Below are 27,395 nucleotides of genomic sequence, written 5' to 3'. Positions count from 1 at the left end.
TAGTTTGTTCATTTTTTTGGAATGGTTTTGGTGCATATCTGTTACGTTTGCCCTTTGTGTTGGATTATCTCGCTTTTGTTTTATTTGCTAAAGCATTTAGATCAACTGTGCTTCCTCAGACTGGCTTTGACAGAAGCCCCTTTCACACTGCCATTCCGGCAAATACAGGGGTAAAGTGTTCCTGTAATTGTTCCCTGGTCGCTAGATTTGGCACTTTCACACTGCCAGTGATGACCCGGGATATGTGCGTGCTTTCACACACAACCCTTGAAGATTCCGTAACGACACGTGACATCAGCGCGTGACGTGTAATGTACGAGTCAACAACGCTTGGCACGTTATACTTTAACTGAAGCAAGCAAACGATCTCTGCGTCAGCGCGGAAAGTGAGGAACTAACTGATCTCTGCTTCATTACAGTTTGCACATATGTTTTCGTCGCGACTGTTGATTTTCCTTCAAAAACAGCCGGTAAAAAAGTCGCGCGATAACGCGCGTCATCACTTCGATACGGAATTAGATCTGGCTTTTGTTCACACAGCGCTCGTTCCGGATCGATTACCGCAATGTTACTATGTCCCCGACCCGGGTTCGATTCGGTAATCAATTCCGGGACGTGGTTGCTTTCACACAGAAGGCGACCAGGCAATGTTACGGGAATATTGCGGGTCCGACGTGCAGTGTAAAAGGGGCTAGAGGGAGACATAAATGGGAACAAAATTCTACTCCGTTACAAGAGTCTGAGGAACTAAATGGCTAATAACCATCCATGAGCAGAATTTAATATTATGTCTGCAAGGTCATTTATTATAAATATTATAGCAGTTTGAGACCGGACACGATTACAACTTAATTAGTCACAAAACATGTTTAATAATTATACTGTGTGTATAATTCTAATTTAATAACCCGATGTGAGCTGGGAAAAAACAGTTTTATAAAAATAAAAAAAAACGGTATGTGGAATGATCATCACTGTTTGATCATTGACAAGGATTTTCCAAAAAATTAAATGTCATCATTTCTTTTCAGGCAGACAGAGCACCAGTCATTAAATTACAAAAATATATGATTTATTGAGCTGTATAATGTAGGAAATAAATGGCATGTGAAACATAGCAACTAATTGATTTGCATACAGCATTACCATTGTGGTTTATATGGATGAAATAAGATATTATGGGAAGATGGTTCCCCTGTCAGAGTAGTTAGTGATGATGTAAGTGATGATGAGGATGAGGATGATGATGATGATGATTATGACTACACAGACTTGATCAATACTATAAGGGATAAAATTCTAACCATGCAGCCATCAGCCACCGTATTGCTTCAGATCCTCTGAGGAACAATTTCACACATTCTCTACTATAGGAGATGAAGAAATGCATAAACTCAAATCATCAAAACCAAAATGTATGTTAGACCCTATTCAATCTAAACTCCTGAAATAGGTGCTTCCAGAAGTCATAAATCCTCTTCTTTTATTCATCAATATCATTAGTATATGTCCCCAAAACCTTCAAATATGCAGTTATTAAGCTTCTGGTTAAAAAAAAAAACTTGATCCTAGAGAGTTAGTTAATTACAGAATGATCTCAAATCTTCCTTTTCTGTCAAAAAATAAATCAGGATTTAAACCGTATCATAGTACTGAAACTGCTCGTGGTTGTATTTCTCTATTAGTTCTTCTGGATATAAAGGCTGTGTTTGACACTATCACCAACAACTTTCATTTGATTAGACCACAAAATTATGTTGGCTTTAGTAGAATAACAACTGCAGCACAGAGCACCACAAGGGTCAGTACTAGGACCGTTGCTTTTCACACTTTCACCTAGCGTTGTTCGGGAGGCAGACACTCTCAGCTTAAATGTAGATTAAACACCAATATCTTTAGCCTTGCTTCTAACACTATCACATTGCTATAATTCATATACGTTAAAGTATTGTTAGGCTGCATTATGTCAACTGGTACCTGGAACATTTCCCATAACACTTGATGTACTCGCTGCTTCCTAAGAAGAATGGCATCTACGCTACTATGAGTGTTATTCCGAGATCACCGTAGCCACCTGATCCAGACCATATAGTTGATCAGCACCCAGAGATGACCTCTACAGCCCTGAATGCCAGCGGAGACCGTGTCAACTAGATGCGCCCCAGATACATATTCCTTTTAATAGTTCATCACCTCGACAGGTTCACCAATGGAGTTTTGGTTTCTTGCCACTGTTGCCTTGGGCTTCCTTAGTTGGGGACGCTTGACTATTTGCACAGACACTATTGGAAGAGAGCTGAACTGGATGATGACATAACTGAGTCATCAATAAACTGACTTTACCTGTTTTTTTTCCCATTGTTGACAAGTTATTTTCCTGTTTTACACTGTAAAGATGCTTTGACAATCAGTATTGTATAAAGTGCTATAAAAAATAAAGGTGACTTGACTTGATGTCTGGATTGTGCAGTATGATCAGTATGGAGTGTCTGAAAGGTTTGGTTTACCTGTTGAGCAGGTTCTTGATTGTGTGAGAGTTGATCTGGACTCTGACAGAGGAACAGTATCATTCTCTGATCCTGAAACTAACACACATTCACAACGCCCTTCACTGACACGTCTTTCAATTGTTCATTAATCTTGATCAAATAGCTTATCTGAGGAAGTTACCAGTTAAACTCTAACAACAGAAAATCACTGCTGAATCTGATCCTGCTAATAAATTAATTAAAAACATAGATAAATATGAGATACTAGATGAAAACCAGTGTCCAGACGTAAGCTTGCTTGTTCAGCTCCAGTCCTGATCTCAAACAACTGAAGCAGCTGATTAATCAGCTGATCTTCAGGAACACGTGATAATTAAAGGTGTGTTGGAACAGGGTTAGAACAGAACTGAACAGGTTGATTTCCAGGAACAGGACTTGGTACCCAAATATCATGTAAAGAGGCAGTGACTGTTCCATTGTGTGACTGACTCTTTTATTTGGAACGCAGGGTTTACTTTACTGGAGTTGTCAATTTGGTTTGGTATTTTTATTTCATCCACTGAAATTATCAATGGACTGATGTTACTTTATTATTAATGCTTAAATATGCCTAAATAGGCCTTAATGAATCATTACCACCCATTTAATTCATTCAATAATTTTACTCACCAGAATTGGTGAATTTTATCTGATTGTAATATAATAATTTCCTTGAATTAACTTACTGAATTCAACAATCTGAGGTGTTTACGCATGTAGTGTAATGTTTTAAACAAAACTGAAAACTACAAAACTATTTCAGTATTTTAAATCTTGTTTATTGTCACTTTATAGTACTTTAATTTTGCTAAATCTCAGTTACACTGAATAATTCTGAAGAAGATTGTGACATACTAATAAAACAAAACAATACATGATAATTTATACAACAGTATAAGAACATCCAAGTATGTATCATGCAATTTAGCATCTAATTAAACACTTTCAAGACCTGTGGACAAATATATTACAGTAGATAATTTGTTTACAAATAATGTTGCTTTCATTTTTCAATTTATAAATGTGCCGATATATTTAACAATATATATTACTCTGACAAACAACTAGAATGACCCGTTTTTACAAATTCAATAATTCAAGCATGAACAGGGTTTTCACAGGTTTGGAGAATTCCCAGCTTCTAGCTGAACACATATTAGTTCAATCCCAGAGTTTCTCTTGAACTCCTCACACAGGCAGATCAAATCAGGACAACTGTTTTCATGGATGACTATAACTTGTCTAGAAAGGCAGACATGAGTTGTGTTTTTATCATATTTCTCATTTATATGAAGCTCCAGATATTTCAGGACCAAACCGAGGATGGACCTAGTGAGTGGACAGCCTTCTTGTAGCTCTCTGAAATCATCTGAACCTTTTGGGATAATATCCTCTAAAATATTGTTATCCCCTGTTTCCATAGGAGCTAAACCTTTGAGGGTGTTGGTCATTTTTGTTTTTTGAGAGCTTTTCTGAGACTCGTTTTGTATCTTTTCTACACTTTTTGTGAGTAGATATGAGGGGATGTTTTTTAAGAAAGTCCATTTGATTTGCTTTGGTTTTTCTGTGAATTTCACACAGTAACACAGATCACGGATGTTTTTTTGGCTCCTTTCCTCTGAGAATGCCTCCAGTAGCACATTGATTCGTTTGGCCAGAACCATGGTGAAAATCAAATAATCCACATTGAAATGTTTTCTGCCACCTGATGTAGAGATACTTGCTCTGAAATCTGGAGGTAATTCATAGGATTTCATCAAACTGTTGAAACATGTTTTTAAGATCTCTGTAAATTGACAACAGAAATTCTTGTATGTTTGTACACTTATACCATCAGGCCCTTTGTGGCCAGAGTCAGTTAAAGACTTGATCACACTCAGTATTTCTGCACCATTAATCTTTCCTGCTCTCTTTTCTGGTTCATGGAATTGTTTTACTTGTGAAGCAACATGTGGTACTTTATTCACTTTGAGACATATCAGTAGAAGCAAATGATCTTGAACAGTCTCTTTCTCTTCTTGGATTTTGACATGTTTTATTCGCTCCAAATTGTCTTCACACAGAAGAAACATGTCTAATCTAGAATAACTGTCATTTTGACAGTATGTGAATGCCTTGACTGTTTGGGAGAAGTACGCCCAAGTATCCATAAGATTTAGAGAGGCAGAGGGTCCCACTGTTGTGTATGACGTACTGTGTCTGCTGCTTTAGATGTTCGATCACAGCTAAGATCAAGGACTGTGTTGAAATCACCTCCAACCACAAGCACACCCTCAGCTGCTTCCCTCAAGTATTCCTGCAGTCTGTTTAGCATTTCTTTGTCATCTTTGTGATTGTACACATTAACTAAAGTGAACAGCTCACCATGAAGACGACAGAAGAGTACGAGATACCCCCCACTATAGTCCTCATCATGGCCAAAGTACTGGAAAGGTACAACATCTTTTATAAGGATCGCAACTCCTCTGCTTCTTGAATCATAGACCGTAAAGAAAGATTGCCAGCCTTTAGGCTTTTCTAAAGGCATGTCACTTTCAGGTCCGATACGTGTCTCTTGCAAAAAGAAAATCTCTGCTTTTAGCTCTTTTGAGAAATGGTCAATGTTTGGGTTTCTTTGTCCAGATATATTCCATGAGACAAAGCAAAGAGTTGACTCTTTGGATGATTCCATTACTGCAGCATTTGCGTGTGACTCCTCTGTTGAGCAAGTAAACAGAGCCTGGCCCATATGCATTTTTGGAAAATAGATTTTACAGTATTTTCATTACAATTAAACACAAAATCAACAATGTTAAATTGACAGTCATTTTGAAGGAAGAAATAAGAATTTAATTTCTACTGTAACTATAAAATGAAATTCACTTAAAATATTGTGAAACTTACCTTTTCCACAATGACAAATTTCTAGCCTACTCGCTGCTTGCTTTGTTGTCTGTACAGTATGTTTGCATATGGTGTTGGATAACAACCATGTCATCACTGTGGGTGAGGCTTTATTCTAGTGCTTTCCCTTAAGAAACAAAAATATATGTGAATATATTGGCAGATATAATGTGATATAGGAAATATATTTTGATATATGGGTCTCTACTTCTTATATTGCAGAATATTGAATATATATATGCATGAACCATCCTTTCTATTAACAAGGGTTTACATACAGAATTAAATGTCTCAAAAATACATTCCCAATCAGCCTACAAAAGTCTGCAATTTTATACAGATTCAAGCAAATTAATGTCCATATTTTAACATACAGCAGACACTTTTATCCAAAGTGACTTAAATGAGGACAACAGCAATCAAACCAACAAAAGAGCAATGGGCTAGGTGCACAAGATGGCGCCGGTGAGCTTCAGCGACGCGAGTGTGTGCATACTTACTTCTGGTCTTGCGACGCTCGCATTTACTGTAAAGGAAACTTACATACGAAACTTGGCTAGATGTACATAATTAATGATTTTCTAATTTAACAGCCGATAGTGGTATATCAAAAACATGGGGAAACATCCTCCCTACATTTTGTGTACCTCTGTGTGGAACTTCATCAAGATACAGCGCGGAGATTGCTTTATTCTTCTGTTGATTATGCGGATCAGCGTCTGGTCCACAGGGATTTCTTCTTTCAAACACAAACCACTCAAATATGCAATTCTTTTCATTTTCGAATAGCTGGTTTTGTTCTGACTGTTAGGTCAGATTTCATATACTTGTATTCTAACCTAGTATGTCTGCATGCGATTCCAGTACGGTACAATGCTGCCTTGCGGCAACCTGATAGGCTAGCAGATCTCTACTTCAGGGTAGTGTTTGTTTTATTTTTGATTATTAATAAAAAGTCCATCACTCTGTTCTTAAGACCTTGTGTATGACCAGTAACTGGTCAAACTTTAAATTGATTTCAATCCTATCCTATAAAAGTCATTTTCACTGTGTGCAGTTTGTGTTACTGTCTGACCTGCTGCACAACATACCTAAACTGATCCACCCTCCTAAAACACTTACCAGGAAGAGACTGTCTCACTTCTCTCCATTCTGAGGCTTTTTATAATATCTGTATGTAATCAGATAGGAATCAGCAATCAATGGAGAATGAAAACAAACACTTTCAAAGAGGATTTTTGAGGACTTTATCTAAGAACAGGCAGAAGATCTTTATGATTTTTGTGATTATAAATTTTTGAAAGTTACATTTAGAAAGAAATGTTTTCGATTTCTGAAGCTTGAGCAAAAAGTGAAAATGGATTCACACTCTGTTGAAGAGCCTTCTTGCAGTTTACATAGTGAGAAACTCAATCTCTTCTGTCTGGAGGACAAACAGCCGGTGTGTTTAGTGTGCAGAGATTCAGAGAAACACGTCAATCACACATTTAGACCCATCAGTGGAGCCATTTCATCATACAAGGTAAGCCAAATGTGACCCTTGAACACTAAATCCTAAAGTGCGCCTATTATGCCTTTTCGAATGGACATGTAGTGTATCATGTAGCTGTATGTGAACATAAACTATCTGCAAAGTTGTGAAGCCAGCAGTGCACGATAAACAAAACAAAAAAAAGTAGGCTCACGATGTCTAAACAATATACATCATGAAGTACATCATGTAGTAGCACATTTGCATAAAAGGAAGTGTGACCATAATGGTTAGAGAGTTGGACTTGTAATTGAAAGGCTGCCGGTTCAAGTCTGGCAGGGATTGGCAGTGGGGTAGTGAATGTTCAATGCTCTCTCCACCTTCTATAAACGGTTTCATCGGGCGCACGCGCCTGGACCTAAGTTAACTTCCGGTCTGTGTTGTGTATATCGGTCTGGCTGCGGTGCCTTCTACAAACACAGTTAAAGGCAAGGTGATGAGTAGACTGAAGTTGGGCTCAGGGGGTTGTGCTGCGGGGTGTGTTTCCCATACATTTATTTATTTTTGGAGACTCGCCACAATTTTAAAATTGATCGATTTTCAAAAAGGCTTCGTTGAATAAACATGAGTAACGTTACGTACTGCACGTTTAATAATAATAATTCCTTACATTTATATGTTTAAATATCAAAACGAGGCACGGGTGTTTTTATATCACTATTTCTGAAGGAAGACTTGCATGTTATATGCCTGATAAAGCAGCGTGTGAGCATAGCTCTGCTTTGTTTAAAGCTGTTACTGAGGAAACGTCTATTTCTCGCGCTTTAAATGCAAGCATCTCCTGCTTGGAAATAATTAATTTGCATTTTCATTAAGTCCACCTGATTTACGCAGCAAACATATTTAGTTTGTTATCAAAAAAATATCTACTCTAGAGGGACTTGGCTGTTGTTATTGATTCTATTTGGAAGTCTACCGGAAGTTAAGTTAGGGCCACAAAAGCGCACATGCGCAGTAACGTTTGTTTATGTTATTGCCTTTGAAACCGTCTATACCATGACTGAGGTGCCCTTTAGCAAGGCACTGAACCCCCAACTGCTACCCTGGCACCACAGCAAAAAACTGCTCCGGGTGTGTGTTCATGGTGTGTGTGCAGGTTGGAAGGGAAAAATGCAGAGGACTAATTCCGAGTATGGGTCACCAAACTTGGCTGAATGTCATGTCGCTTTCACTTTCATAATATCCAACCATGTTTTACATCGCCAACTTGCCTGCCCACAAACACAGTAAAATGTCTGTTATGTTTGGTTAACATCATGTTGTTTATCATACACTGTGAGAGTAAATTTGTTTTATCACATCTTGTAATTACCAAACTTGTCAACACTTGACGCTTCCCACTGAGAAACGTCCTGCTCCAGTTATGCTTGTTGATCAGTCACTTCTACGGTTTCATCATCAGACCTCTGCCATTGGTGAGGTACAATCAATACTATCTTTCCTATGTATTGACAAGTCTCCAGGGCTGTCATTCCATCATGGCAATGGGCATTTAGTTCCCGACACGCGCTGTACATGGTAGACCAATCCAAAGCCAATCTCTACAGCTATGGGACAATCACAAAGGACTGCGCAATCTGACCAATCACAGCAGTGAGGACTCAGTGAGGGGTTTAGAGAGACTGATTCTTTGAACTACTTTGCACAAGTCGTTTAAATTATTGATCTTTCTTATATGCCAAAAATCATTAGGATATTAAAAGATGATGCATGAAGATATTTTGTACATTTCCTACTGTAAATATATAAAAACTTATTTTTTTATTAGTAATATGAATGGCTAAGAACTTCATTTGGACAAATTTAAAGGTGATTTTCTTAGTATTTGGAATTTATTTATTTTGCACCCTCAGATTCCAGATTTTCAAATATTTGTAACTCTGCCAAATATTGTCCTAGCCTAACAAACGATACATCAGTGAAAAGCTTATTTATTTAACCCTTATGGTTTTGAGATCCAGGGTCACAAATGTCTCTTGATTCATATGTTAACAACAATACGTATTTTATTTTATTTGTATATATATATAAATTCTAGGAAGAGCTCAAAACAACACTGAAGTCCTTACGAATTAAAATTACACAAGGAGTGAAAATGAGAGAAGAGTTTGAAAAAAACAGTTCAACACATCAAGGTAAGGAAACAGAATCAGGAGCAAAATTTGTAGGATAATTTATAAGGTATAGGTAACTATACGGATTTGTTATATTTTATGTATTCTAGTTTATTACTGTTAAACCCCTGGTTTAATAAATAGGAAATCAGCACTATGTAAGGTCACTCACCCATTAAGATCAAAAGCCGTCTTTCAATTAAACCAGAAAAAAGGAAAAATCACCAAGCCTGCATTTATTTGATTAAATATACAGTGAAACATCAATATTATGAAATATTATTATGATCTAAAATAAATAAATAAACCTTTTCTTTGCAAATGAAATGTAATGCAAATTAATTCCTGTGATAGTGAAGCTGGATTTTCAGGAGCTATTATTTGTCACTCCAGTGTGTTTAATTTCAGATCAGACAAAATTAAGCCTTTATGGGACATTTATGGGGATTAAATTATTATTATTATTATTAACATTATTATTATTTTTTCCTAAATAAAAAGCATCAAATAAGAATTGTTTTATTAAAAAAAAGAAAGAAAGAAACATAAGTCTGAATATTATCTGAGAAAAGATCTTGGTTGGTTTACTATACATGTTACACAACAGCATTGTTGATGTTTCAGTTAAGAGCAGGGGATTTTAATATCATGGAAATTCGTACCCCGCACTTTTTCAGTCAAATGTGTTCGCATAGATGTTTTCAAGAGCTGGTGTGAATAAATATAGATTTAAACTCAAAGAGACAGGATAGTCTGTGCATGACCTGATATTTTATTCGGACCCAGAAGCGCTAAACACTCCTGCAGTGTGTGTTTCATTCATCCTCGAAGCCGGTTTAGGCTTCAAAAACTCTCTTCAGGAGTCTACGGGTGACGTCACGGACACTACGTCCATGTTTTTATACAGTCTTATATGGTTTTGACAGGAGAACTGAAACTTTTGGAAACACGAAGACATTAATATCAATTGCGACAATATATGGTTTTTCAAGTCATCTCCAGCAGGTGATAAATACAGTATATCAACAAAATAGTGCTAATTGACATAGATTTATTACAGTATAGAAACTATTCTGCCTTATTATGTGATAAATAAGTGTTTGTAGTATATTTAAAAAGAATCATTATTATTTTTTTATTGTCAAGCAGATATAGATTTCTAAGCAAATTAAAAGCTAGAAATTAGAGAATAATTAAAGTTGCCTATAGTATCCACCACCAGTCAAGTCTGTTCTGTTCACCAAGCCTGCATTTATTTGATCCAAAGTACAGCAAAACATTAAACTCTGTATGTAGATTCTCTGTATGTTTTTCTCATACAGGTGAAACATTGTTGAAAACATGCAGCCTGTTTCTACTGTGGAGTCGCCGGCTTTCAGTCAGCTCCTTAGCATGATAACATAGATTTCATTTTTAAACATATATATATATATGTGTGTGTGTGTGTGTGTGTGTGTGTATGTTTCTCTAAATTGTTTCTGAATAATTCAGATTGCTTTCATTTATTTATTTCAAAATGTTTTGTGTTATGTAGTCCATTGTTGATAGTTTTCATACTTAAGCTGTGAAAGGAACATTTTTAAGGGCTCAACACAACAGCTTTTATGATGCAGAAGCCACTTTAGTTTTTGATTCTGAATATATTATTCAGGTGTTTTGTTATTTATTTCAGAAATCCTTGTGATATAATATTCAGTTTGTGCTGGTCTGACTTAATCAAAATAGTGTTTAAAAATTACTTTCTGTTTTACTTTGTGTTTGTGTAGTAAATAAAAAAAAGAAAAGTTCAAAACGGGTTCGCGAATCATTTGAGTCAGTTTGGGAGTTCGGAGCGTGAATCATTTGAGTCAGTTTGGTAGTTCGGAGCGTGAATCATTTGAGTCATTTTGGCAGTTCGGAGCGTGAATCATTTGAGTCAGTTCGGGAGCTCGGAGCGTGAATCATTTTAATTAGTTCGGGAGCTCGGAGCGGGATCGCGAATCATCTTTTATCAGTCTTTATTTTTTATTTTATTGATTTTTTTTTTTTTTTACGTTTTGTTTGAACAGTAGCCAGGTGGGAAGACGAGAAAAAAATTAACTAACTTACAATGTCACTTGCAATCGCTACTTGCACTCTCTGCTACCTGCGACACTTGCAATCGACACAAATCGTGCATGTTGCCAATGGAGACAAGAAGCTGTGGTGGTGAATAAACGGAACACGCAAAGTTTCGCGTTAAGCATTTTTCCATATAGAATAAACTGTCTACAACTCGTTTATATCACTGTCTTTGTCCATTAAGCTACATTGTGTGTTTTATTTAGAATGATTTTCTATAGGAGGAAAACATTTAATGTACAATTTAACGCACTGCGTTCTGTACTCGTCTGCTTGCCTGTACGGTGTTGATCCTTTTAAAATCACTTAATGCATTTCATAATGCACGTTCATATTTGCTGGTCTGTATATACTTTGAGTCAACAACAAGACATATAGGCTATGCCTACTGAATTGTCTTTATCATCTTAGTCTGTTATTAGGCCACATTAAGCGTTGTGTTCATAGCCATCTGCTTGCCTTGTTGTACATTAAATAATAACTATATATCGAATTTGGTCTTTTAATTGAACTTAACATATCCTAATACATTATGCCATATTAAGTGTTTGTTTTTTTCTATAGGAGGAAAACACTTAACGAAAGACTTTGTTTAGTAGTAGGCCTACTAATTTAGTTTTAATCGTTTAATCACCACCACAGCGTCTTCTCTCAATTGGCAACATGCACGATTTGTGTTGATTGCAAGATTGGAGAGTGCAAGTAGCGATTGCAAGTGACATTGTAATTTAGTCTTGTCTTAACCACCTGGCTACTGATGTAAAATGTTGAGAGATTCAAACAAAAACTTATAAATAAATAGAACAAATAAATAAATAAATAAAGACTGCAAGTGACGTCCCTAGCGGAAGCACAAGTGTCTGAGAGTGCAAGTCTGAGAATGCAAGTCTGAGAGAGCAAGTGCAAGTCTGCAGCCAGACCCTTCTCGTCAGTTCTGGAGTTCGGAGCGGGTTCGCGAATCATTTGAATCAGTTCGGGAGTTCTTAGCGTGTTCGTGAATCATTTGAGTCAGTTCGGGAGTTCAAAGCGGGATCGCGAATCATTTGAGTCAGTTTGGCAGTTCGGAGCGTGAATCATTTGAGTCAGTTCGGGAGCTCGGAGCGTGAATCATTTTAATCAGTTCGGGAGCTCGGAGCGGGATCGCGAATCATTTGAATCAGTTCGGGAGTTCGTAGCGGGTTCGCGAATCATTTGAGTCAGTTTGTCCAGTGTTGGGCAGTAACGCGTTATTTTGACAGTAACTAATACTGTAACGCATTATTTTTTAAATAAATTAACTCCGTTACCGTTACCATATGGTGCAATGTCCCTTACTTTTTTTAAAAATTAATTAATTTTGACTGAAGTGCCTAACCTGTTTGCAGAGGTATTGTATGTGTATGTTTATGTATGTTTCTCTAAATTGATTCTGAATAATTCAGATTGCTTTCATTTATTTATTTCAAAATGTTTTGTGTTATCTAGTCCATTGTTGATAGTTTTCATACTTAAGCTGTGAAAGGAACATTTTTAAGGGCTCAACACAACAGCTTTTATGATGCAGAAGCCACTTTAGTTTTTCTGAATATATTATTCAGGTGTTTTGTTAGGCCTATTTATTTCAGAAATCATTGTGATATACAATATTCAGTTTGTGCTGGTCTGACTTAATCAAAATAGTGTTTAAAAATTACTTTCTGTTTTACTTTGTGTTGAGTTAATAAGAAAAAAAAATCCTGCAAATGCAGTGATGAAGGTCATGTTCTCATGATTTATTTTATGAATTAAAATGTTTCAAAACATTATATAATGTTTCAAAACATATATATATATATATATATATATATATATATATATATATATATATATATATATATATATATATATATATATATATCTGAATGGTATAGTGTATAATGTTGCAAAAGCTTTTTATTTCACATAAATGCTGATCTGTTCATCCTTCTATTCATCAAAGAATGCTGAAAAAATGTACTAATCTGTTTTACATATTGATAATCAGCAAATCAACATATTAAGGATGATTTCTAATTTGACACTGAAGACTGGAGGAATGATGCTGAAAATTCACCTTTGATTACAGGAATACATTACATTTAAAATATATTTAAATAGAAAACAGTTATTTTAAATAGTATAAATATTTCACAATATTACTGCTTTTACTGTACTTCGGATTAAATAAATGCAGGCTTGGTGAGCAGAAGAGACTTCTTCCAAAACATTAAAAATCTTAGTGTTAAAAAACTGTATAGTAGGCTATATAGATTACAGAAATGTTATGTATATATATTTATATATATATGTCTGTGTGTGTGTGTAATTTCTGTCCCCCTCACTTCTGAAAAGATGGCTATGCCCCTGGTTAAGAGTGATATTAAATGGGTCAGAAACCTTTTCAGCATGATGTGCCATTTTTAAAGGGGTCATATGGTGCAATTTAAATTTTTCCTTTCTATTTGGAGTGTTACAAGCTCTTGATGCATGAAGAAGATCTGTAAAGTTGCAAAGACTAAAGTCTCAAATCCAAAGAGATGTTCTTTATAAAACTTAAGACTCTGCCAAGCCCTCTAAAAAGACTCTTTCAAACACACCCCCACATCTATATGTCACTATGTGGAAATATTTAAATAATGGGACCCAAATGTTCACTTAAAGAAAGAAGGCGAGGTTTCAGCAACACCGTTAGTGTTGAAATAGTCATATCAGGGAGATGCTGTGTGTATCCAGTCGAAAGCAAAAGCACTTTATTTGGCCTTCCGAATGTAGATGCATTTAGGAATCTTTAAGATTACTTACAACAGAACAGCATAGCATTTTATGGACAGTCATTTCATGAACCTAGGAGAGGAGGTCATTCAGACTTTGATATGACAATTGACGCTTTTGAATCAGCTACTGGAAGTATGTTGTGTTATTAGTTGAAGTATTTCCTATTGACTCAAGAGGCAGTTGTTGCATCCAGTGGGAACATAAATACTGATTATAATGACTTATACTGTCTTTTTACATTTTGCGTTACATACTGCGCCGCATAAACATAAAACCATGTCTGCATTTGTGATTTAAGTACTTACAAACAACAAGTGCTCTACACTGCTCAAAACTCGCATTGGAATCATCAATGGCAAATCCTTTTCATATGTAAACCTGCTTACATACCTTGAGAAGCACCAGACTGTCCTCGCAAACAATGAGGAATGGCCGGGGGCTTGAGTGAGGAAAGACCCATGGCCTGAGTGAGCGACATCCAGTGGCTATAATGTGGAACACCCGGCGGATTTAACAAAGGAGTGGGATTGCGGCAACCACATGTGACTAACAGAGGAACGACTCCTGTCTTTGCATGAACATTTGGGTGGCGTTTTGCAAATCTTCAACATAGTGACGTAGACATGTGGGGGGGGGGGGGTTTAAACAAGCCGTTTTAAGGGGGCTTGAACAAGTCTTAACTTTTATAAAGAATATCTCTTTGGATTGGAGACTTTATTCTTTGCAAGAGCTTGTAACACTCTAAAGAGAAAGGAAAACTTGAAATCTCATCATATGACCCCTTTAATTCTCACTATATAACAGTATTTATAGCTCTTAACAGGCTGTGTGACTGTGAGAAGTTATTTCCTCAAAATGTACTTCAGTATGTATTTTTTTTCTATTGCTTGCTTGTCTGTGATTGTCCCTCTGCGTGCCACTGTTGGCACACATGTCGTAGTTTGCCAACCCCTGTTTTAAAAGAACATTTGTTTTTGTTTTGAGTTTATCATGAATGATGTGTGTTGATGTGTGTTTGAGATAAAATGAATGGGGTTTGATTTCAGTCTCAAGCTGATCAAACAGAGCGTCAGATTAAACAGCAGTTTGAGACGCTTCATCAGTTTCTCAGAGATGAAGAAGAAGCTACAATCACTGCACTGAAAGAGGAAGAGGAGCAGAAGAAACAGATGATGAAGGAGAAGCTGGATGAAATCAACAGACACATCTCAGCTCTTTCACACACAATCATAGACATGGAGGAGATGATGAAAGACAGTGACGTCTGCTTTCTGAAGGTCTGATTTCAGATCAGTGATTGATTGATTGATTGATTGATTGATTCACTGATTGATTGATCAGTTGTTGATGATCAACTGTATGTTTGTTCTGCAGAAGTTTCCAGTCTCGATGGAAAGGTGAGTGATCTTCTCTCTCTCTGCTTCTGATCCAAAGTCACTTCAGTTCTGATCCTGAATGTTCTTCCAGAGTCCAGATCTCATCACAGCCGGATCCACAGACTCCTTCTGGAGCTCTGATTCATGTGCCACGATACTTGGGAAACCTGCCCTTCAGGGTCTGGAAGAAGATGCAGGACATCGTCCAGAACAGTGAGTCTGGAGAAGATCTGAGCTCTTACACACACACGCACACACACACACACATTGAAATTGATTAATGGGGGAAGATTTACAGATTTTAAAATCTATGTTTTTGATCAACAGGACAAGTGTTATAATTCATAATGTGTGTTAGGTTCACTCATAATCATTAAATGAACATCAGAATAAAAGCAGCTGTTGATTGTGTCTCATCAGCTCCTGTGATTCTGGATCCAAATACTGCGAATCCACGTCTCCTCCTGTCTGATGATCTGACCGGTGTAAAAGACATCTTATTAAAAAGTCAACCTCTTTCTGATAATCCAGAGAGATTTGACTATTATTCCTGTGTTCTGGGCTCCGAAGGGTTTAACTCAGGGACATACTACTGGGATGTGGAGGTTAAAGAGAGTCCATGCTGGAGTGTTGGAGTAACTACAGCATTAAACCAGAGGAAGGGAAGGGATTTCTTTAATACTGATGTCTGGAGTGTGTGCTATGGATTGTGTGAGCCATCTGGTTTCTCTGTTAAACAGGATCTTGAGTGTGTGAGAGTATATCTGGACTATGACAGAGGAACAGTGTCATTCTCTGATCCTGTAACTAACACACATCTACACACATTCACAACCACCTTCACTGACACCATCTTTCCATTCTTCTGTAGCATTTTCCATCTGAGGATCTTACCATATAGTTATGGTACTGTAATTGTTCGTAAACGTTACACTTATAGCTCTGAATCAGTGCGAGTGCAGTGAAATAAAAGCTGCTAAACTCAAAAACCCTTCCCTGGACAGCTTTACTTACTGAGTTTATCTGATCTGGTTCTTATTAGTCCTTTCACATATCATTTATTTGGTGTCAATCAATCATAATACACTGATTTAACAAAGAAATTAAAAGGTTGTAAGACTTGAAAATGATTCTCTTTCATGACTGTTGGATCTCCTCATATAAACTATTCATTAATACAGGTTTAAGTATTATTAATGTTTATGAATTTGCAAAAATGTACTATGTGCCTGTAGGAGTTCAATTTGATCCTGTTTATGGATAACTTCATAATCTGTTATGAGAGTTATTTGTAGCTAATTTCTTCAGTAGCCTTTCAATCTTCTGTAAATACATAATTTTAGAAAGTTATGTTTTTAAGGGTTTGTAGTAGTCCTTGTGTTCAAGTAGAAGTATTTTGGAGGCAGTGCACAGAGGGTTTTTAAACAGGTGTTTCATTCATGTATGGGGAGGAGGCTTTGTGGAGGTAGGAAACATAATGCATACAGTCTTTAACACACACTTAAAGTAAAGTTGAATCTCCAAAACAGTATCTGTAAAAAAGTTAATTATGTTAAATGAAGTAATCGGAAGAGTTTGGAATTGACTACAAGGCTGAAAGTTGGATAATCTGTGCATAAAACATAAATGTCCAAGTATTCAGAATGGCCTTAAATGAAGAATTGCATAAGTGGTGCGCATGCGCAACCAAAATCAAATATGCAATGTGTAAATATGATCAGACCGCTTATTTACATACTGACATTGTTTGACAGCTGTTAATGCACAATCACTGTTTTAGATCGACTAATTGTAATACTGTACAAGATTTCCAGTTAAACAGAAATCATGAATCTGGTTTCAGCGCAAAATGTAAAACTGACATTCATTCACTGACATGCTTCACTCGGAAGCACACCTGAGTCACACTATAAGGTCAGTGTGAAAAGACTACCTGTGTCAGAAGTGGACTCGGTGAACAGCTGTTATTTTGTACGCAGGGCCTTTCTTATGTGAATGGGTTCAGCTGGCGCAGACGCACCAGGCCCCATGGCGTACTGTGGGTGAGATTTTAAATAGAGGTCCTGACTCCCTCTGGTCATTAAAAATCCCATGGCACTTCTCTGTAAAGAATAGGGGTGTATGCCCGGTGTCCTGGATAAATTCCCTCCACTGGACTTTGTCAGTCATGGCCTCCTAATAATCCCCATTCATTCATTGGCTCTACCTCTCTCTCTCTTCTCCACCTGTAGCTGCAGTGTAGTGAGCGCACAGGCTGTCTACATTGACTCATTAATTAATCCATTCACTCATAATAAAGCATAAATATTTTTGGCATAATTTATAGGCTACTATGTGATCTAAAATGTATGTATATATATATATATATATATATATATATATATATATATATATATATATATATATATATATATATATATATACACACACACACACGTAAATAGTGTTTATTTCTTATATTTTTATTTTGTGACTTAAAAATGTTTTGAATAGAGACACGAGATAAACCATAAACTTACGTTTGAATTTGAATTCAGCGTCGTGCACAAGTTTGGTCAACTGTGCACGCGCCTGAATTTAACGGTCACTTTCCAGCGGACGGATACCAGAGATAAGGTAAGCCCTATCAATCCCGATTTTTATTAATCGATTTTGCTCTTGTAAATATAAATGTAACTCTAGATGTTTACTGTTTTGTGTCTCTAAACATGATTTTGTAATTAAATGCACTTTTTAGTTAGCTGGAACATATTCTAGGCGAAATTTAAGATAGGCTACATAGTTCTCTCGTACTCCTAGCCTTGTTAAACCACAATAGACTGACAACCACATAGTATTCACTTTCCTATTTTTGAACTTCAACTGTTGTGGAGAGTTTGTCGCTTTTTCTGGATCTATAATAACGCTCACTTGAGCCATATGCTCTGATAATGAATCATTTACGAATCATTTCCATTTCTTCGAGACTCACTGTTTTTCGATGAATCATCGAGTCAGTGATACGGAGAGTTGTTCAAATCAAAAGATGCTCATGTGTCACCACCTACTGGTTAAATTGCTTAGTTGCTACTGATGTTTGACTTGATAAACAGCAGTAATTAGTGTTCAGATTGTTCAATAATATTTGTGCTGATCATCTATAATCTGTCTGTTATACTGTGCTATAAAATACAATTAAATGTTTTTGTTTTTTATCATTACCATCAGTGCACTGTGGATTGAGATGTGACATCACATCCTAAAGATGGTTTAAAAAAAGGATTCAGGCTGATAATTGAACTGATAATTAGTGCTTACAGGTTAATTATGCTAATAATGTCCTCCGTGTGTGCTAGAGCTGCAGTTATTACAAACATCCTTTGATAAACAGTCGCCTGTACCGAGCATCATGGGACACAGTCGACATCTTCACTAGTCGGTTAATTCGTTTACTCCTTTAAGTGTTAGTCTGAATGTGTAACTCATGTTATAAATAGATTGTTGCCAAAACAACACTGCATGTCCTAATTATTATCTGTTCATTTACAAAAAAGTTTATGTTAGCTTAAAGTCCTTATATTTCAATCATTATGATCGTTACATCAGTAACAATAATAAAGATTTAAAACTGATATCAGTTATATTAAATTCTACGTTAGGCATCACGACATTATAATTTACAGTTTGAGAAATGAATGTTTATTTTTCAGATTTGTTAAAGATTCAATTTAACAAAGTTCATCAGTTATTAGTGTTTTTAAATCTATATAAAAGTAATCTCATGACCCAGTGTAAACCACATTCTGCTTTAAGTTGTGTTTTTTATGAATGTATTTTTTACTTCATGTGGTTAAAACCAAGAATAATTGATGAGAAACAGTTGGGTACAGTTCAGTACATTTCCACTGAACTGAAATCTAGATCACCTGAACTTTGTTTCTTTAATGTTCATTCTGTTCATACACTGATTGAAAGTTTCATCTGTTAGAGAGGGATCAGAACACTTTGTTTTTCAGCTGTTGATCTGCATACAGTATTTGACCAGGACTTCAATGATAGTAGAACACAAACATGTTATTATTAAGTTTTGTTTTATTCTTATTTAGTAAATTATTTGTTTACATAAGACAGCAGAGCATTGTATCATCTATTGATTACAGCATTATGTGATTTTTAATAATATATGTTTTAGTGGTTTTAGCAATCTTATTAAATTATTTTATGTAACATTACTTAGAAAATCTGAATAAATTAGATCCATTAACAACATTTTCTTTGGTTTAGCACTGAACCATGCTATGATGAGTCACAATTGTCGATTAATTTAAAGGGCTCATATGATGCGATGTCAAGTTTTCTTTTCTCTTTGGAGTGTAACAAGCTGTTTGTGAATAGATAAAACCCTAAAACCCAAAGATATATTCTTTATAAAAGTTGAGACTCAACCATGACCCCCTCGCTTAAACACGCCCCCACATGTCTACGTCACAATCTGGGAAGATTTGCATAGCGTCGCCCAAATGTTCATGCAAAGGTAACGTTTATTCTCGCTGTAGTATTCTTGCTGCCGCCATGTTGTGTAGAAGATGTGTTTCGTTGTGAAAGCGGAAATACTAGAAATCAGTGGTTAGGTTGTATTTACAACACTGTTCCAGAACAGTCCAACCCAAATATTCAGATGTGTGCAGGATTTGCCACTGATGGTTCAAACGCGGGTTTTGAGCAGTGTAGAGTAGCGCTTGTTTGTCGTTTCTCCAAACACAAATGCATGTTTTATGTTTACGCAGCATGATGCAAAGCAACAATAATGTACATTATGTGGAAAATTAATGTTTTTTAATCTTAAAGCGCATAAACACATTTAATTACACTTAATAGACAAAATAATGTTCTTTTTAGCAACATCATATGGCACAAAGTTAGTGAAGGCAGGATAGGAGGAATTACGTTGATAGAAGTGCTTTCTCTCTTGCGCATGCTCCACTTCTTTAGTTTTCACAATTAATAAATACAGTCAATTTTGGATTAAGTGAATGTAAACGGGTGAAAACTGAACGTGTCAGTACTACATATCTTAAAGAGACAGCATTCCTAATTAAGTATCTATCCATGTCATTCATGAAAATAAAATATATTAAACATTTTAAATAAACCTACTGTATCTGATAAATGTATCTCTTTCGAATTTGTCTTATTGTCTTTTTCTGCTTCTTTTTTAAAAATTCGCAACTATATACATTTTTTTTTCAACAGCTGTAACTTTTATATGTTGCTCCCTTTTAACTTCTGTTAAAGGGATAGTTAATCCAAAAATGAAAATGCTAATTTTCAAAATCCTTGATTGAAATTTCTCATAAGTTTAATTGATTTAAAAAAGAGAAAAATAATTAATGACTATTTTAGTTTGAAGACTACATTTAAAATAAATTAATATAAAATATTGGTAACTGCAGTTTAACCACAAGTAATGACTAAAGGTTGACAAAAACACATCATCGGTTACATCGACTAAAACTATGAAAGACTTAAATGACTAATATGTGACTAAGAATATTAAGCATTTTTGCCTAAAGATAAAGACCAAGACTAAGTCAAAAATGGCTGTCAAAATAAACACTGTTTCTCAGCTAGCAGATTATTGGCTATTTTCATAACAATTGCAGTTTCACATATGAACGGGATATTCACAATAATAGTTTATAATGTCTAATCAAAAGTTGCACATTTTTATATATATATATATATATATGAAATAACTGTAAGAGGACACTTATCACCCTCCTGCTGTCCTGTATTGTTGCCAGAAGACGTTATCATCTTAGGCATCGGGATAAAAAGATCGATTGCTTGCTACCGCTGATGTGCAGATGCTAGTCGACAAGCTTTACAGAACGGACACTGAACCCAACAGCACTGACCGAAGTGATCACTCAGAAGCTCATCTGGTCTAAACTTATAGTCCAGATACTTGGGAAACTTGTTTTTAACAAAAAAAAAGTAAATATATAAATTAATAATAATAATAATAATAATGAATGTATTCAATTAATAGCTCAGAGCTTAAAAAAAAAAAAAAGAAACACTATTCTGCCCCACATTTACGTATTCACACTCATATATGGTCATGGTCATATATGACATTCTATCAATAATAGCCTTAATTGAAAATTTGGAGCTTTATATTTTTGTCAAAAAAAAAGTGTGTTCTGTAAGAATGTTTTGAAGCGCAAATAATTTTGCAGATGCTTGTATGAGGAACTAGGTCTTGTCAATCAGCCTCTTGTAACAGGAGTATTTGCTAAGATTTATATAAAAAATTATTCTCTAACTGTGATCTGAGAAGAATCCAGTGTTGCGCTCTCATTCTGTATCTTTCCTCAAATATATTGATCCAAACTTTCAATAGCATCCTGTTTTGAACATTTTCTCCATTCATCTGGTATCTTCCCCTTCCCCTCAAATGTTTTATTGTAGTATTTTTCCAGATCTTTCTTGAATCTGCACACAAACCACTTCCAGTACGGCAGCTCAGAGAGGTCAGAGGTGATGCTCCAGTCTGCATAATCCCCTCCTGCTGTCCTGTATTGTTGCCAGAGGACATTATCATCTGAGGTATCGGGATAAAAAGATCGATTGCTTGCTACCGCTGATGTGCAGATGCTAGTCGACAAGTTTGTTGTATTCTTGTAATGCATCCCGTTTAGTCCAATAACACGATGGAAAGGAACACTGTGATCTCCATCATGGTTTTCTATGGTGTTGGTGCAGGTAGCTTTACAGAACGGACACTGAACCCAACAGCACTGACAGAAGTGATCACTCAGAAGCTCATCTGCTCTGAACTTATAGTCCAGATTCTTGGGAAAAGCCTTTGTGTTGAATCTGAGGCTGATCTCAGACATTACATCAGGAAGTTTATCTCTTATCACATCTTGTAGGAGGCTGAAATCATCAACATCATCATGTTTCACTCCACTGAGGTCTTTTTCAGAGAAGATCAGCACGTCTGAGAGCTGCTGTGTGAAGCTCTTCAACCAAAAACCAACATTTCCATTGTTCACTTGAACACCTTCAGTAGATTCATGAGCTGCTTCCATGATCTTCTGCTGCAGGAGTTTAATGTTCTCCTTCATCTTGGGTAAAACACTGAGACTGAACTTATCAGTGATGTACCGATTGACTTCATCTCTGATGAAACTCTTGAAGTGATCTCTGGGATTATGAATGTAGTTCATGTATTTGTCAAAATCATTCTCTTCTGCCAGTGTCTTCAGGATGTATTTCTCCAGTTTTGATCGGTTTCCATTCAGTGATTCACAGTTTATTCTGATTTCATCTGCTAAATCTCTGGCCGTCTGCTTGTAGACACTCTGCTCAATGGGCTCTTTCAGTTTCTGACAGATGAGCTCACCAAAAATTGGTAACTGATGTTGCTTCATGACAGTATTTCTTAAAACTACTATAGTACTCTTCTCTCTTCTTCTTAACATATATTGCAGGATCATTGGCATCCTTGAAAAGTCTGTGTTGGTCTGTGATCATCTTGTTTGCTCTCATACAGATGGAAAGAACCAAATCCCTGAAGAATTCATTCTTGAACACATATTTCACTGGTCCTTCCTGATGTTCTGTTAGTCTTCTCTTGATGTAATCTGTGATTTGTTGAATGCATCTGATGTTGTAGCCCATCTTTGAAATGTTAAATGACATGATCATTGAGTCTGTATGCTGAGCAATGTCTGTGACTAATGATCTTATTTGGGCTTCATCTTCTCTTGATAGACTGTAACCAAACTTCTTAGTTGATCTGCGGATGTTTGTTCCTGATCCTGTGAATCCACTGGATTTCTTTAGCTCTACATAATCTGAATAACTCGGTACAGAAAAAACATCCTTGCTCTCACTTTTCTCCGTACGTTGGTCCACAGAAACACTTTTATAGATGTCACTGAGAAGGAGTTTCAAATCTCTGATTATGTCAATGTCTTTGATTGGAGGACTCTCTGTGATGATCGTCTTCACACACTGTTTCCAAAACATATCAAACTCTTTCTTCAGGATTTCTGCATCACTTGTTTTGTCTTTCAATTCTAAGGCAAGTGTTTTGCTCTTTTCAATGAGAGTGTTTTTCATGGTGTGTCCTCTGAGCATCAATCTTTTTCTTCAGGTCACGTTGCTGAATAATCTGATTTAATTTCCTCTTTGTTTCTCTCACAATGTTTTCCGGAAGTTCTTTGATTTTGATTTCAAATGATGTTTTCCATTGAATCAGTATTTCAGCGTCAGTGTCTTTGTCAAAAAAATCTGACATTGATTTTGTCACTTCTTCACTTGTCTTCTTCATTTCTCTCTGAAGATTAGTTTCCTCAACTTTATGAATTGTTTCGTTTTCTATTTGATTGTGCAGTCTGTTCTCAGTTTCCATCATGGCACTGCGCAGACTCCAGGACCATTTGCTGTATTCGGTCTCCAGTTTCCTGTAGGCTGAAATCTCCAGAGATTTTTTGAAGTTGATGATGAATTGCTCCTTCAGTAAAGCGTCCCAAAGATCTTTAACACGATCTTTAAAGTGTGTCAGCGTCATTCCATGTGATTTTGATGCATAAGTCTCAATAGTTTCCTTCAAGTCTTGAATGTTCTCACAGTAGTTTGGGTTTGGTGGTGCCATTGGTGGGCCGCCTTCCCAGAGCTGAGCAAAATATTTCACATCTTTCTGAACATCAAATCTAATGACATCACTGAGACATTCCGCATCATAGCCTTCATCTTTAGCAGCAATTTTTGTCATCTCATCCAGTTTCTTCTGCAGTCGTCTCCTTCTCTCCATGTTTTTCTCTCCATCTGTGACGTCTGAGATGTTCTGATGCACAAACACACAGCTGGGATTCAATCTGACCTTCTTCATCCTCATGTAGGCCTGACAAACAATCTGAAGAATCTCCTGCATCTCAGATGGGTTTTCTCCAAATATACTGATCAAGGTTTGATTTGCAAGACCTACAAACAAATGTGGCCAGTTCATTGTCATGATCTCTTGTTGATCTTCCAGACTGTTCTAGAGCCCCAAGACCTTCAGAATTCACAACCAGAATATAGTCAAAGATCATCTGTGTTTTCTTCTTGTCTGACACTTTGACCAGCTGCATGAAAGCTCCTCTGGTGCACCTCCCAGCACTGACGGCAAAACTCAAGTCCAAACATGGCGTTCAGCATGGTGGATTTCCCAGAGCTCTGAAGCCCTAAAACTGACAGCACAAAGACTCTCTGGTCTCCCAGTTTCTGGACGAGTTGATCTAGAACAGCAGAGATCCAGATCACAGGAACATGAGCAGCATCTCCATCCATCAGCTCCAGTGGAAATCCAGAGATCATCATCTCAGCGGCAAGACTCGGGAGAGAAGAGAAGTGAACCTGCAGGTCTTTCTTGTTCTTCTTCACAGATGAACATGATTCATAGATCTGACCGATCTCACTCATGATGTGCTCCAAACCAAAGTCCGCCATTTGAATTTCCTCATATATTCTCTCAAATTCTTCTTGTTCAGTTTTGAGTTGTTCAGGTTTATAATTCTTCTCTTTCAGTTTTACAACTGCTGACCACTGTTCCTCATACTTCCGATGAAGAACAGACATATCCATTGAAATATATTCATCCAGGAAGATTTCAAGCCATTTTAGAAAGTAGATTTTGTTCTCAGCAAACAAGTTAAATTCTTTAATAAAGAACTGTATGAAAGTATTTATATTAAATGCATGCTGCTGCTCACGTAATCTCATTAGGTTGGCTTGTTTTCTGCTTATGTCCATTTCTGTCTCATCAGCTCGAGGTCGATGTAGCTCTTTGTTCTTCTGACTCCACTGATGCCAGAGTTTCCCCTGATGAGGGAGAAATGATTCTTTGATTTCTCTCAGATCTTTCTTCTCCAGTAAACTCATCATCTGCTGTGCTGCTTCTCTTCCTTTCCTGCAGTCATCATCATCTTCCTCATCTACTCTGATGTCTGAGTGTTTGGACACATCTTCAAGTCTGAAAGTGGAAGAAGTTTCTGACAGACAATCATTTATAGCTCTCCTGAGTTCTTCAGATGCATCTGAATGACTTCTTTCCTTCAGACCGATTTTGAATTTTGTGTTATTAATCTCTGTTACAGTAGATTCATCCTCAGTAAGAAGACAAATGAGTGGCTTTTTGTTTGTGTACAGATTTTGGATCATTTTAACGCTTTCATTCCTGTCAAGTTGTGTTAAAAGAACAACATTGACTGAGGCCATTTCAGTGAGGATCTCTAGCTGTGTCTCATGGTCTCCTGCGTCACCCGTGTAGATTGCAGAATGCAACACAGTCAGTGAATTTATCATCATTTGTTCCAGAAGGACAGAACCAGGCGATCTCCACCACTCCATCCATCAGGAGTCTGGATCTGCTGCTTCCGGGACAGTTCCTGTGGAAGAACGTGTTGTGTTTCTCATTGATCAGACTGTTCATCAGCTGAGACTTGGAGGACGACACCGAGCCAAACCTGAAGAAAAACACCATTGGAGTTTCTGCCTTGTAGATGGGCTGGGTTTGACTGATGATTTCATTGTTGGTGTTGGTCATCTTCCAGCTCTTGTTGATTTGTCTGAACGTCCAGAGAGGAAACTCAATCTGTTGAGTGAATGGATCAGGAACAAGCAGAGGCAGAGCGTACTGACACTGGGACAGTTTAGTCACCATCAGCTGCTTCAGGAAACCATCAGCACAATGAAACACAGCCATCTGAACATCCATCGGGTGAATTCGCTCAGATTGGCCTGTTTCTTCATTAGACATGGACATTTCTTTCAAATCATCACTGTCTCTCTGTTGTGTATCATGCTGTTCATTGGTATCTTTAACATAAGTGTATTTTGCTCTGTAGTTCATCATCAGTAGTTTTTGTATGAAACTCCAAACCAGCTTCTCCTCAGCACAAGACTTACGGGCCTTTAATGAATGAGCAGTTAACTGAAGAGCTTTTACAGTTTTCAGTTTATTTTTGTTCTCGTCCAGATGAAGTCTGTGAAATAGTTGCTCTATTTTTTCTCTTTCAGTCTTTTCTTTTTGAAAGTGTTGATCTGGACTGGCTCCTGTTGTGTCTGTGTCTGTGTTTTCTCTCTGTTTAGTAGACAAAACAATTATACATCTTTAAACAGTGTTTTCCAGTTCTGTTTTAAACAAATCTGGCATTTCATCTGGGCTTTCTCACAATTTTAATGATAAGTGTGTTTAAACCACATAGCACCATTTACTATTCTAACACAAATCATTTTGTAATTTTTCCTGTCCACCTAATTATTCCCATAAGAACGGGTACGGCCATTTTTCAATTTATGGCTCTGGCTTGTGGTATCATTTACTTCTAGGTAATTTTATTTGCTATTCTCTTTATTCGCTATTTCCCTACAGCGGCTAATGAACCGGAAGTCTCGAACATTCACAGAAAACCGCTTACTTCAGCATTGCAAAATAAAGTGGATTGATGTTTTTAAGGTTTCTTTAAAAACTCACCTGTTCTTCCTCTTTCATCTCCAACTGTCTTCTATTTAGTTTCTCTTCATGCTGTTGGAGTTTTTCTTCAAACGTCTTTTGTTGATCTTCTCTCATGTTTCTTTCTTCTTTCAGTCTCTTCTCAAACTCCTCTAGTTGTTCTTGTCTCTCTCGTTCCACTCTTTCTTTCTCTCTGATCACTTCCTCCATTTCCCTCTCGAGTCTCTGATACTGTTCCTCAGAGATCTGTTTCTCTCTCTCCCACCTCTTCTTATCTTCGTCTTCTCTTCTCTTTCTTCTTTTTCTTGGTTCTGTTTTGCTTCCTCTATCATCATCTTCATGGCCTCTCTCTCTTCTTTTAGTTTTCTCATCATTTCTTCTTTTTCCTCTGTTCATTTGCTCCACTCTCTCCATCAGGATCTTCATGTTGTTTTCTTGTGTTTCATGTTTAGAATGAAGATCTTCTTTCTCTGTTTCCACTCTCTCTCTTTCTAGTGTCAGTCTCTGATTAAATTCATCCCACATTCTCTGTTCTCTCTCTCTTTGTTTCTCATCCTCTTCTTCTCTTCTCTTCTTTTCTTCTTTTTGTTTCTGTCTCTCCCA

General features: G+C 36.7%; 1 pseudogene; it reads right to left on the bottom strand.

Moving 5' to 3' along the window:
* Positions 1-21,375: 21,375 nt before the first annotated feature.
* On the bottom strand, positions 21,376-27,086 carry LOC113070948 (interferon-induced very large GTPase 1-like; annotated as a pseudogene).
* Positions 27,087-27,395: the final 309 nt, after the last annotated feature.

This window comes from Carassius auratus, unplaced genomic scaffold, assembly GCF_003368295.1.
Source record: "Carassius auratus strain Wakin unplaced genomic scaffold, ASM336829v1 scaf_tig00005455, whole genome shotgun sequence".
Classification (NCBI taxonomy): Eukaryota; Metazoa; Chordata; class Actinopteri; order Cypriniformes; family Cyprinidae; genus Carassius; species Carassius auratus.
Note: the sequence above shows the minus strand (reverse complement) of the source record. Positions and strands in the feature narration are given on the sequence as shown.